The sequence below is a fragment of the Alligator sinensis genome, unplaced genomic scaffold (genome assembly GCF_000455745.1).
Source record: "Alligator sinensis unplaced genomic scaffold, ASM45574v1 scaffold241_1, whole genome shotgun sequence".
Taxonomy (NCBI): Eukaryota; Metazoa; Chordata; order Crocodylia; family Alligatoridae; genus Alligator; species Alligator sinensis.
The window spans coordinates 2282502-2292510 of NW_005841894.1; the positions used below are offsets into that span (position 1 = coordinate 2282502).

The following is a 10009-nucleotide window of genomic DNA, read 5'->3' on the forward strand; positions in this document are numbered from 1 at the left end:
GTTCCGCCCCTGGACCCGGCGGCCTCGGCGGCCTGCCCCTTCTTCCCGGGGGTGCCGGACGAGGACATTTTCCACACGTTCCTAGACTGCATCTGGCTGCAGCCACTCTTTGCCACCCTGGGCGCGCTGCTTCGGCCGCTGGGCCAGGACTTCTCCGAGGACGTCTACATCCACTCCTTCCCCTACCGGGCGACGGAGCAAGCCATGGTCAGCCTGGCCAACTTCCTGCTGGGCCAGGCCAAGATGGCCACCCTGAAGAGCTGGCGAAACCGGCTCGCTGGGACCGGGCTGGTCGACGCCCTCCAGCCCTGCCCGCCTCTCGCTCGAGTTTGAGCACGCGGTCCTGCGGTGGACGGTGCCCACCTTCGAGGAACGCTGGGCCCTCGAGGGGGCGCTCTGCCGAGTCGAGGCGGGGCGCCTGCTCCTCGCCCTGTAACACCTCCGGCTGCTCAAGCTGCAGACACGCGTCCAGCGGGCCGAGGCCTTAGACTTTGCTTCATGCGGGTCAACCCCTGCCCCCCATGGGTGTCCCCGCTGGCAGAAATGTAAATATGTAAATAGTCCTTTGGCTTGCTATGGTTTTTTTAATCTAGAGTGTACAGGCAGGCCTTGCAGGCCGTGAGCCCAGGACCATGTCCGTGAGGCCCAGGTGTTCGGGCCAACCTGTACATACTCCTTACTGGCCCCGATTTGTCACCCTCCCTGGAATAAATGCCTCTTAAAAGTCAAAAGTCTTTCTTTCTTTCTCTTTCTCGCTCTTTCTTGTAAATAAACCCCGTGACTCATGTGTCTGGAAAGTTAGTGGTTGGGGTAGCACCACCACTTTCCTGATGCCAGTTCTCTAGACCCATGGGGAACCCCTGGCCCTGTGTACTTGATTCAAACATGGAAGGCCGGGTGGGGGCAATGTTGGGTCCCAGGGCCTAATCCCAGTGTAGAGAGCCAGAAGTGGGCAGTGTCGGACCCAATCCCGGGACACACAGTGGGTAGTTCTGGGCCCCAGCACACCGGGGTTGAGTCGGGTGCTGCCAGGCCCTCAGGGCCCAATCCTGGTGCACGAGTGGGGGGAGGGGGAGTAGTGTCAAGCCCCACAGCCCAATCAAGCCCACAGATAGGCCCCACACAGCTTATCTGGTCGATGGGGCCAAGAGGTTGAGCACTGGTGAAGACAAATGGAACTAGATAATAGTGGAAGTAATTAAATTTTTTTCACTTGTACTAAAATCAGAAGTTGAAAGTTGTTGCATAGTATGTTGAACCAATCTGCTACTTACCACCACATTTATCATTTTTAAATAAAAGTAATTACGGGTGTACTGATCATGAATTTTTTGGCTGATACCGATGGCTGATTATTAACCAGCCATATCGGCCAATACTGATCTGATACCCAATATGCAGCCTGGCAGCCTGGGGAAGGGGCACGTGCTTCCCAGCCGGGGTAGGGCATGACACGGGATGGAGCTGTGGGCAGCTCATCTGGTGGGAGGGAGGTGGTTCCTGCCACTGCGTGCACCCTTGGGAGGGGTGGCATATGCCCCCTGGATTTGTGCATGGGGTGAGGGTGGGCTGCTCACTGTGGGCTAAGGCTGGGGGCTGCTTCAGCCTCTTCCCAGCGAGGGTCTGGGCCAGAGCTGCACTCAGTATGGGCAGGGGTGGTGCGGGAGGTGGTGATGTTGGGAGGGGTGGCTACAGGGGGGCTACAGTGAATTTTGGGCTGACTGTAGCCACCCCTATAGTTCCTCCTCCCAGCACTGCCGACTCACCCTGCTCACCTTGAGCGCAACCTTGGACCATCCAGGAAGAAGCTCGGCAGCCCCCAAGTCCACAGCAAGCAGCCCGCCTTCACCCTGTGCACAAATCAAGGGGTCATGTGCCCTCCCATGCTTCTTGGGGGGTGCGCACAGTGACAGGAGCTGCTCCACCCACCCTGCACCCCCTCAGATGATCTGCCTTCAGCTCCGTTCTGCATCCCGCCCTGGCTAGGCAACACCCGCCCCAGCCCCACTCCCTCCCTCACTGGGGGGGCCTCAATATGCCCCTCCCACCCCATTCCCCCCATCCAAGCTGCTGGGCTGTGTTCCTGGCCTCATGTGTGCACACAGCATTTATCAGGGACACCAGCCAAAAAAAGGCTAATTGCCGATAATGTCAGTAATAGTTCTGAAACAATTCAGCATCAGCTTCAGGTGAATGATTCTGAAAACTGGGAAATGTTAGTTTCGATAACTGTGTTGAGATCATAAAAAGGTATAAATTGTGTAAGTTTTAACTTGTATGGCTCTGTTCCCCTTATCCACATGATGGCAGTCTCTGCCTGTTGTTAGCTAATAGTCCCAGAGATTAAATCTATTTTGCTTTTCCATTGATTCCAGTTGAATCGGGGTAGTTTGTGTTTTATTGCCCATATCCAATATACACAATGCAATTTAAATTATAACTGGACTAGATGGTGAGAATGAATGCCAGATAATTTCAGAGGCAAGGATTTTTGCAGATGATACTTTTTATTGGACTAACTGCATGGTTTGGGATAGATTTAGGCAAGGTTTTGAATGTGAATCACTTCAGGTATGAGCCAGCTTGCATTTGAAAGCTTATCTAACTTGAATCCAGCCATGCAGTTGGTCGCATAATTTCTGGACCATCCCAGCTACAGGATCACTCCAACGATACCAAATAATTTAAGGTGATTGTCTTGCGAGAGGTGTGACCTCACAGCTTCTCTCATTCCTTGGAGTCTCAGAACAACAGAGACTTCTTGTGCCTGAAGAAAGGTGATTGCACCTGAAAGCTTGCAAAAAACTTTTGTCCAACTACTCATTTGGTCTAATAAAAGATATCACATCTACCAAAAGAACCTTGCCTACCTTTGTAACCTTTTGGAAGGTGAGATGAATCAAGGAACAGGACTTCTCTGACATCTTTTGCTGTGGGGTACAAGTCCAAATGTTCCAGTCTAGTGATGGAAGAATGTTTCAGGAATATATATTCTTTATATTCTTGGGGTACGTTATTCAAACATGTTTTTATAAGCTCCCTCTTCCTCTGCATAGTATAGTTAACTTCGTCAGTGGTTAAATAAAGGGTGTAGCATCCTGCACAAGAATAGGCTTCAGAGTTGTGTTGTATAACCTCACCATGGACCTGGTATGTTGCATCTACGTTGTTACAGCTACATCATGTTACATCACATTGGCTATAGTTCAGTCCATGCAAAATGCAGTTGCTAAAGTTTTCTTTATGTGCTTACTACAGGATAGCCTTTTCTGAATCTTTTCTCTGATTCACCATCAAATAACACATCAAATGTAACCGTGTTACTAGATTCAAGGCCTGTGTCACACATACTCCTAGTTAGTGTTCTGTACTGAGTTTCATGTTGATGGTGTTCCTAGTTAGATCTACTTCTCAAGTTCTTTCCTGATCATTTATACTATCTCCATGTAGACTTATCTGCATTGTATGAATTCCCAGAGTGTTTACACAAGTCCCCTGTCCTATGCACCTTTTCCAATGTTTAAATCCCCTTTCAAGTCCCATTTTACCTTGTTTCCAACAGTGTTACCTATTACGTTACAGATGTCTGGAGTGTGTTCTCTTTTTGAGGATCAGTTATCTTTTATTCTGAATATTTCTTTTTCCTGTGTTGCAAAAGAATATGAAATGATTTGAGTGTTAAGGCAATTGTATTGTTTTACCTCCTTTATAAACCATTCCAAAGTTTGTTATTTATTTCCGTTTCCCCAGGAAGAGAAAGGAACTAGTATGTGAGTGTATAAACTGTTAATAGTAGGGGTATTGCACTTGTCTGTCTGGCTCGATAAATAGTCACCCACATTTGGGTAAATTCAGATACAATAAATTGAAAACAACCTGTAATATGAGGCACAAGACGCTGCAGGGAATTAAGTAGAAGTTCAGGAGAAGGTCAGTCTCGTCAAGAAAGAGCAGGGAACACCTAAAGACCAGAGCTCTCTAATAAGGCACTTCTATTTAAAGTGAAACATGAAGGCTGCACAGTGACTTTCACTGAAATAAACCAGCAGGTTTTTTTAAATTTATGTGAATGGTTCTGAAAACTGGGAAATGCAAGTTTTGATGACTGTGTTGAAATCATCCTGACACTTTTAAATCAATCACAAAGCAACCATCTGCAGTGAGATTGAAAAAGTCAAGTGTTGTTTCAACCTCTTGTTGCCAAAAACTGTAAGAGTCTCATTGCTGCATCGACCAGCGATCAGCAACTTTTTCATGCTGTGGGCTGGAATGACCCAGCTTGGGTCCAGGACAGGCTGGTGTTAAGACCTTGCCACTTCTACCACTTCTGCTTCTCCCTGTTGTTAGGTGTGCAGCCTCCCTTGCCCCCACTGATGGGATGCTTCCGAAGCCCCCCCCAGCTCCATAGACTAGGTTGCTGACCCCTAATGTAGACATTCCTCTGGAAAGGCAACCAGTGACATTCAGCGTTCATGGACTCCAGAAGATATTGTGATAACCTGTTGTGGCTGAGACTTAATTTAATGTGACATTTGGAGTTTAGAGAGAGGAGGGGAAAGGGATTTCCTCTTTCTTGGTTATGAAATATAATTTTTAGAACAACATAGCTCATTCAGTTCCTCTTAATGCTGTTGAGCTTGTTATGAGCATCTGTTCTACTGCACCTAGTCTCGAATTATAAATTTTAGTTTTGTAAGTGAAGCATATGTCACTATAGTCATTTTAAAACAAGGGGGAAAAAAACCTTAGCAGCTAGCTCTTCAGTCTGGAAGAACCTTGTTTTTATCTCTTAAAAAACCCCACAAAAATCTGCCTTACTCTTGGGACAGGCAGTAACTTGTCTGTAACTGCCTGCAGGTAATATCTTCCCTTTAAGTTTGTGTCCACATGGATCCATCCTAAGTGAACGTGTGTAAAGTTGTATTTGTTTTTTCAGCAGTGTCTGGGGTTGCACATGCATGTTTCATGTTTTTTGGATCTTATTTGAGGATGGAAAATCCCTTTTTGCCATTTGATTCATTCTTGTCACCAAAACCAAACAGCATTGTTCTGTACAACCTTACATCACTATTGTCTCTTGTTGCTACTTAGGATTACCCAGTTAAGTATGTAATCAAAGCCTAATGAGTCTATGGCATAGATCACATAGGGATAGTCAGTTGCTCTGGCCAACCATGGTAGAAAAGAGTACTGCTCTAAGACTCTGTATCTGCTGCTTATTATCCCTGGCATTGGTTAAGACTGTCTTCTGATGTAATGCCAGCTCTGTTTGCCAAAGCTGACCACTGACTATTCTCCTGCACTACTAACTGCACAGTGGTCAGTCTGAGTCTCTGCTTCTACCTCTGTCATACCTTTCTACCTTGATTTCAGAAACTCTAGTATCATACTGTGAGAAAATTGTCTTTGGTGACCGTCCCCACTCCATAGTGATTGATATAGTAGCAGATCCTCTATCATTGGGGCAGTTAACTTTGGTAGTGAATACTGCATTCCGGATTTCTGATGTTTGATATATGTCTTTGCTCAATTGCTTAAAATTTACTCTTGATACTGAAGCTTTAGTATTAATGATGAAGATTTTGCAGAACCCAACTTTCTTGGCACCAATTTCTGACTTGGCTCCCTTCAACTTTACAGGGATCAGCAGCTTCTTTGCAAAAAGCTCACTCCTTTCCTTTATATTTCTCTTTCAACTACTTTTCTAGAATTGCTTCTCACCTGAGTAAGTCTAAGAGAGAGATCTTGATAAAAGGGTATTAGGAAGTTCTGCTTTTCTTCTCAGAAGGATTAGTTTTGGAAGACCATGAGTAATGGAATTTACTCCTCCCCTCCAGCCACCCACATGTACCATAAACTTTTAGTGTGCAATCCTAGCTGTACTGGCTTTCTAGGATTTTAATCTTCAGCCTCATTACTAATGCTTTTTTGTACAGCAAGCTTCTCTTCAGAATAAAGTTTTTTTTTTTCCTGCCAGGTGGTCTGCAAGAATATAACAACCAAACCTACAACCTGATTCTCAGGAAGCATTTCACAAAGACTTGAGTTAAGAAGTACGATAAAGAGAATCAGTTTTCTGATCCTTTAACTCTAACTATTTCTCATCTGCGGATAAACCTGGTAATCCTTCTGTGTCTTTCAGTACAGAGAACTTGAAAGCCATTTAAACTTTCTCCAAAGGATAACAGATACATTGGAAATCCCTTTAAAAGAAAGGCTGCATAAAAAACATTGGACATATTACATCATTTCTTATAGGTGTTTGGTCATGAATGAAAGCAACTTTGATTTGCCCAGGGACTTCTGGACACACCACCCTTCACTTTACCCCCAAAGAGCAGGTTGATAGTATCAAAAACTAGTGAAAACCATTGAGTATTTTTATAGTCTTCTTGTTATGAGCTCTTTAGTGCTGGATGCTTTCTTCAAAAAACATAAGCATCTTGGTCAATTTATATTTATACTTACAGATTTACCTGGAAAGGCTGGACTTTTCTGGGAAAAAAATTTAACACTTGGCCTACCTGCAGGTCAGATTTATCAACTGCTTGACTTGGTTAATTCACGGTGACTATTGTCAGTGGAATGAAATTTTTTAATGATTACAAAAATCAATTCAGTAGGACTTTAAATTAGATGAACTGAAGTCATTGCAATGAATCCTGGCCTTCAATATTCAAATACATCTCTTCAAACAGCACTGGATGAATCTTGATAGTGCCACAGGATTGATGGCTAGTCTAGTTACTTCAAAGAGCTCATCTTGACTTCAGTAACTGAACATTCTAAGGGAAGCCCCAACCTTTAAAGAAATTTTGTTTCTTACAATGCCTAGACTGAGCCACCAAGTTTAATGTCCTAGTCAAGAATCCTCAACCAACTCATATCTGCACCCTTGCTTTCTTCCAGACTTACTGTTCTTCCGCTCCCCCTGTACATCTGTAACCTAGCTGCTGGCTTTTGTGCCACTTCTGAAGTGGACCAGGGTGCCCATCAAGTGGGTACCCATTAGGAGTGGGCAATAATTTCAGGAGGAGGGCTGCTTAATGGCTTTCGGTGAACTGCTGATGGCTGCAAGAGTAGTCCTGTCCCTTGACAGGTGCCCTGCCTCCCTGATGACCATCTTGGGACGCAAAGTCCTACCCCAACCCCTGACCTTTGCCCCTGGATGTCCCTCTCCTTGCACCCAGGACTGCTCCTTTTGGGTGGAGGGGATTGCCATCTTGGAACCGGAAAAAAAACCAAGTCATATACTAAAAATAAAACATCTACTATGACCTATTTTAATTTTATTTCAAAAATTATTTTTTGTCCTGATTTACTTACATTTGCATAGTGTATATAGAAGTAATTGCATAATAGCTCAAAATAAAGTCTTACTCTTGTATATTGTGTGTGGGGTGTGATTGGAGGGGTGGGTGAGTATGTGTGTCGGATTTGTGGGGGGGGTTGTGAAGGGGTGTCAGGTTTGTGGGGGTGTGTGGTGTGGGGTTTAGGGGGGTGTGGGGTTTTTGGATGAATGTAGGGGTGTCTGTTGGTGGGTGTGGGGGTATGTGTGAGTGAGTGTGGGGTTTGTGGGGGTCTCAGTGTGGGGGGTTTGTGGGGGGTCTGGAGAGGGGTTGTGGAGGGTGAGGTTTGTGGGCGAAGTGGGTAGGAGGTATGTTGTGGGGTGGGTGTGGGGGATGTGTGTAGGGTTTGTGGGGGTTTGTGAAGGGGTGTGGGGTTTGCGGAGAGTGGTTGAGGTGTGTGTGGGGGGTCTGTGGGAGTGTGGGTGGATATGGGGCTTGTGTGGTAGTCTTGGGTATTGTAGTGGGGGGTATGTGGGGTTTCTGGGGGGATCTGGGTGTGGTAGTGTGTGTGGGTCGGTGTAGGGGTTTGTGAGTAGGTGTGGGGGTGGGGTTTGTGGGTGGGTGTGTAGGCCCCCCTGCCACAACCCCCTCCCCCATGGTGCACAACCCCCACCGGCAGCAGTGGGAGTAGGCCCTTGGGGCAAACATGACCTGTGGCAGGGAGAGCCCCCCCGCAGCACTTGGCTCCGGCTGCGTCCCTGGGGCTGTACATGAAGGTGCCGAGCCAGCCCAGCCTGCTGGTGTGTGTCTTCAGACCAGACTCGGTGAGCTTCATGCCAGCACATGGGGCTTTCCAGCACTGAAGGCAGGAGCTGCGTGCCAATAGGCCAGGCCAGGCCAGCTCTATTCTTCTGTGTAGGGATTCCAGCACTCCAGTGCAAAGCCACATGTGGTGGCATGGAGCCTGCCCAGCCTGATTGCTAGCAACTTCTCGCAGCTCCCAGTCTGTATGCTATTGAGCCGGGTAGGCTTCATGCCACCATGTGGGGCTCCTGGTACTGCAGCTAGGAGTGTGCACTGGTGGGCTGGCTCTGCTTCCACGTGAGGGTCCCCACTGGAGTGCAAGAAGCCCTACATGGAGGCATAGAACTGGCCTGGCCTGGCCCCAGGGCATGCAGTTCATGCCTGCAGTGCCAGGAGCACCACATGGTGGCACAGACCTAGGCTGGTGTGGTCCGAAAGCACACACCAGTGATCCAGGCCAGCTCCATGCTGCCACATGCTGCTCCTGGAACTCAGCTGGAGTCACGTGCTGCTGGGGCGTTTTACCTGCTGTGGCCCATGAGTGCCCTGAGGGCCTGCTGCTGCTGCTGTTGATGGAGCCTGTGTACAATGCGGGTTCGGGAGCCCCCCCCCACAAGCTCCATACCCATCCACACACACTGTCACACCCCCCACAATCTCCCGCACACCTTCTCACTAAGCCCACACATTCCCATACACACACACAAATTTGGGGGGCTCTGCCTGCCACAGGTCATGTTTGCCCCAAGGGCCTACTCCCACTGCTGCCGGTGGGGGTTGTGCACCATGGGGGAGGGGGGTTGTGGCAGAGGGGCCTACACACATGTCTACCATTGGGCTGGGAGGGCTCTGTGCCAGCATGTGGGGTTCCTGGCACTGCAGGTGGGAGCTCCCTTCCTCACTCACCATATGTCCAGTTGTGCGGTGTCATGCTCAGTGCCTCCACATGGGGTTCCCAGCTGTAGTGGCAGGAGCCCCACAGAGGTGGAGGCACAGAGCCTGTCCAGTTCAGTGGTGCACAACCTCTGAAAGCCTGCATCTCCTGCTGACTTTCAGTCGGGCAGCCACAGGTCAATAATAATTGTTTTTTGGAGGGGCCTCGCAGGCTGGATAGAATGGCCTGGAAGATGCTTTAGCTGAGCATATATTAGTAGCCTCACTACAGGATCAATTGGTTCTGAAATTTAGGTTATGTCTCTACTATGCAAGGTTGCATTGTGCTGACACCCTATGCTAGCTCTGTATGTTCTAGCTTCTAATCCAGAAGCACATATGCTAGATCAGTTATTCCCAGCCAGGTGCCATGGCACCCTAGGGTGTCTTGAGATGTTTTCAAGGGTGTTTTGGACTGTCGTACAATGTTAGCACTGTTTAGAGTGTAAATATCATTTTCGGGATAAACAGAGAGTTTTAATTTAGGAATCCTAAGCATTCTGACCTGTTGTGGTCTTCTGGGTTCTTTGCAACAAAACAATTGCACCATTATTTTTCTGTAGTCAGAAAAACTAAGAGCTGGCATTTTTCAAGAGGTGCCTTGAGTCTAGTGAGCTGTGCCTTGACTCTAACCACTATGTTAGAATGAGAAAAGAGCCTATTATCTGTTTGCAGCATCACACCAAGATGGCTCTATTGCTTTTATAACAGGAGTTGTTATAGTATATCCCAGTGTAGCGCTACCTTGTGTTGCACAAGTGGAATACCTTTGCCCTGTGATACAGAAGACTGGCCTTGATCTTTTGGTCCTTTCTGTCTGCAAGCTCTATAAAAATGTGAAAACTGCAGATTGGAAAATACTAGAAGAAAATTAGGCACACCAAACAACTAATTTAAAAACAGGTAAACTTTAAGTTGAATATCTGTATAGCTGAGTGCTTTCTGACATCTGTTTAGTTTGTGAAATAGTCTGCAAAGGGAAA

General features: G+C 47.2%; 1 protein-coding gene across 3 annotated transcripts in view; it reads left to right on the plus strand.

The window, feature by feature from the left end:
* PIBF1 (progesterone immunomodulatory binding factor 1) overlaps positions 1-10009 on the plus strand; it is a 194286-nt gene that overhangs the window by 17087 nt on the left and 167190 nt on the right. The gene's annotated exons all lie outside the window — the stretch shown is intronic.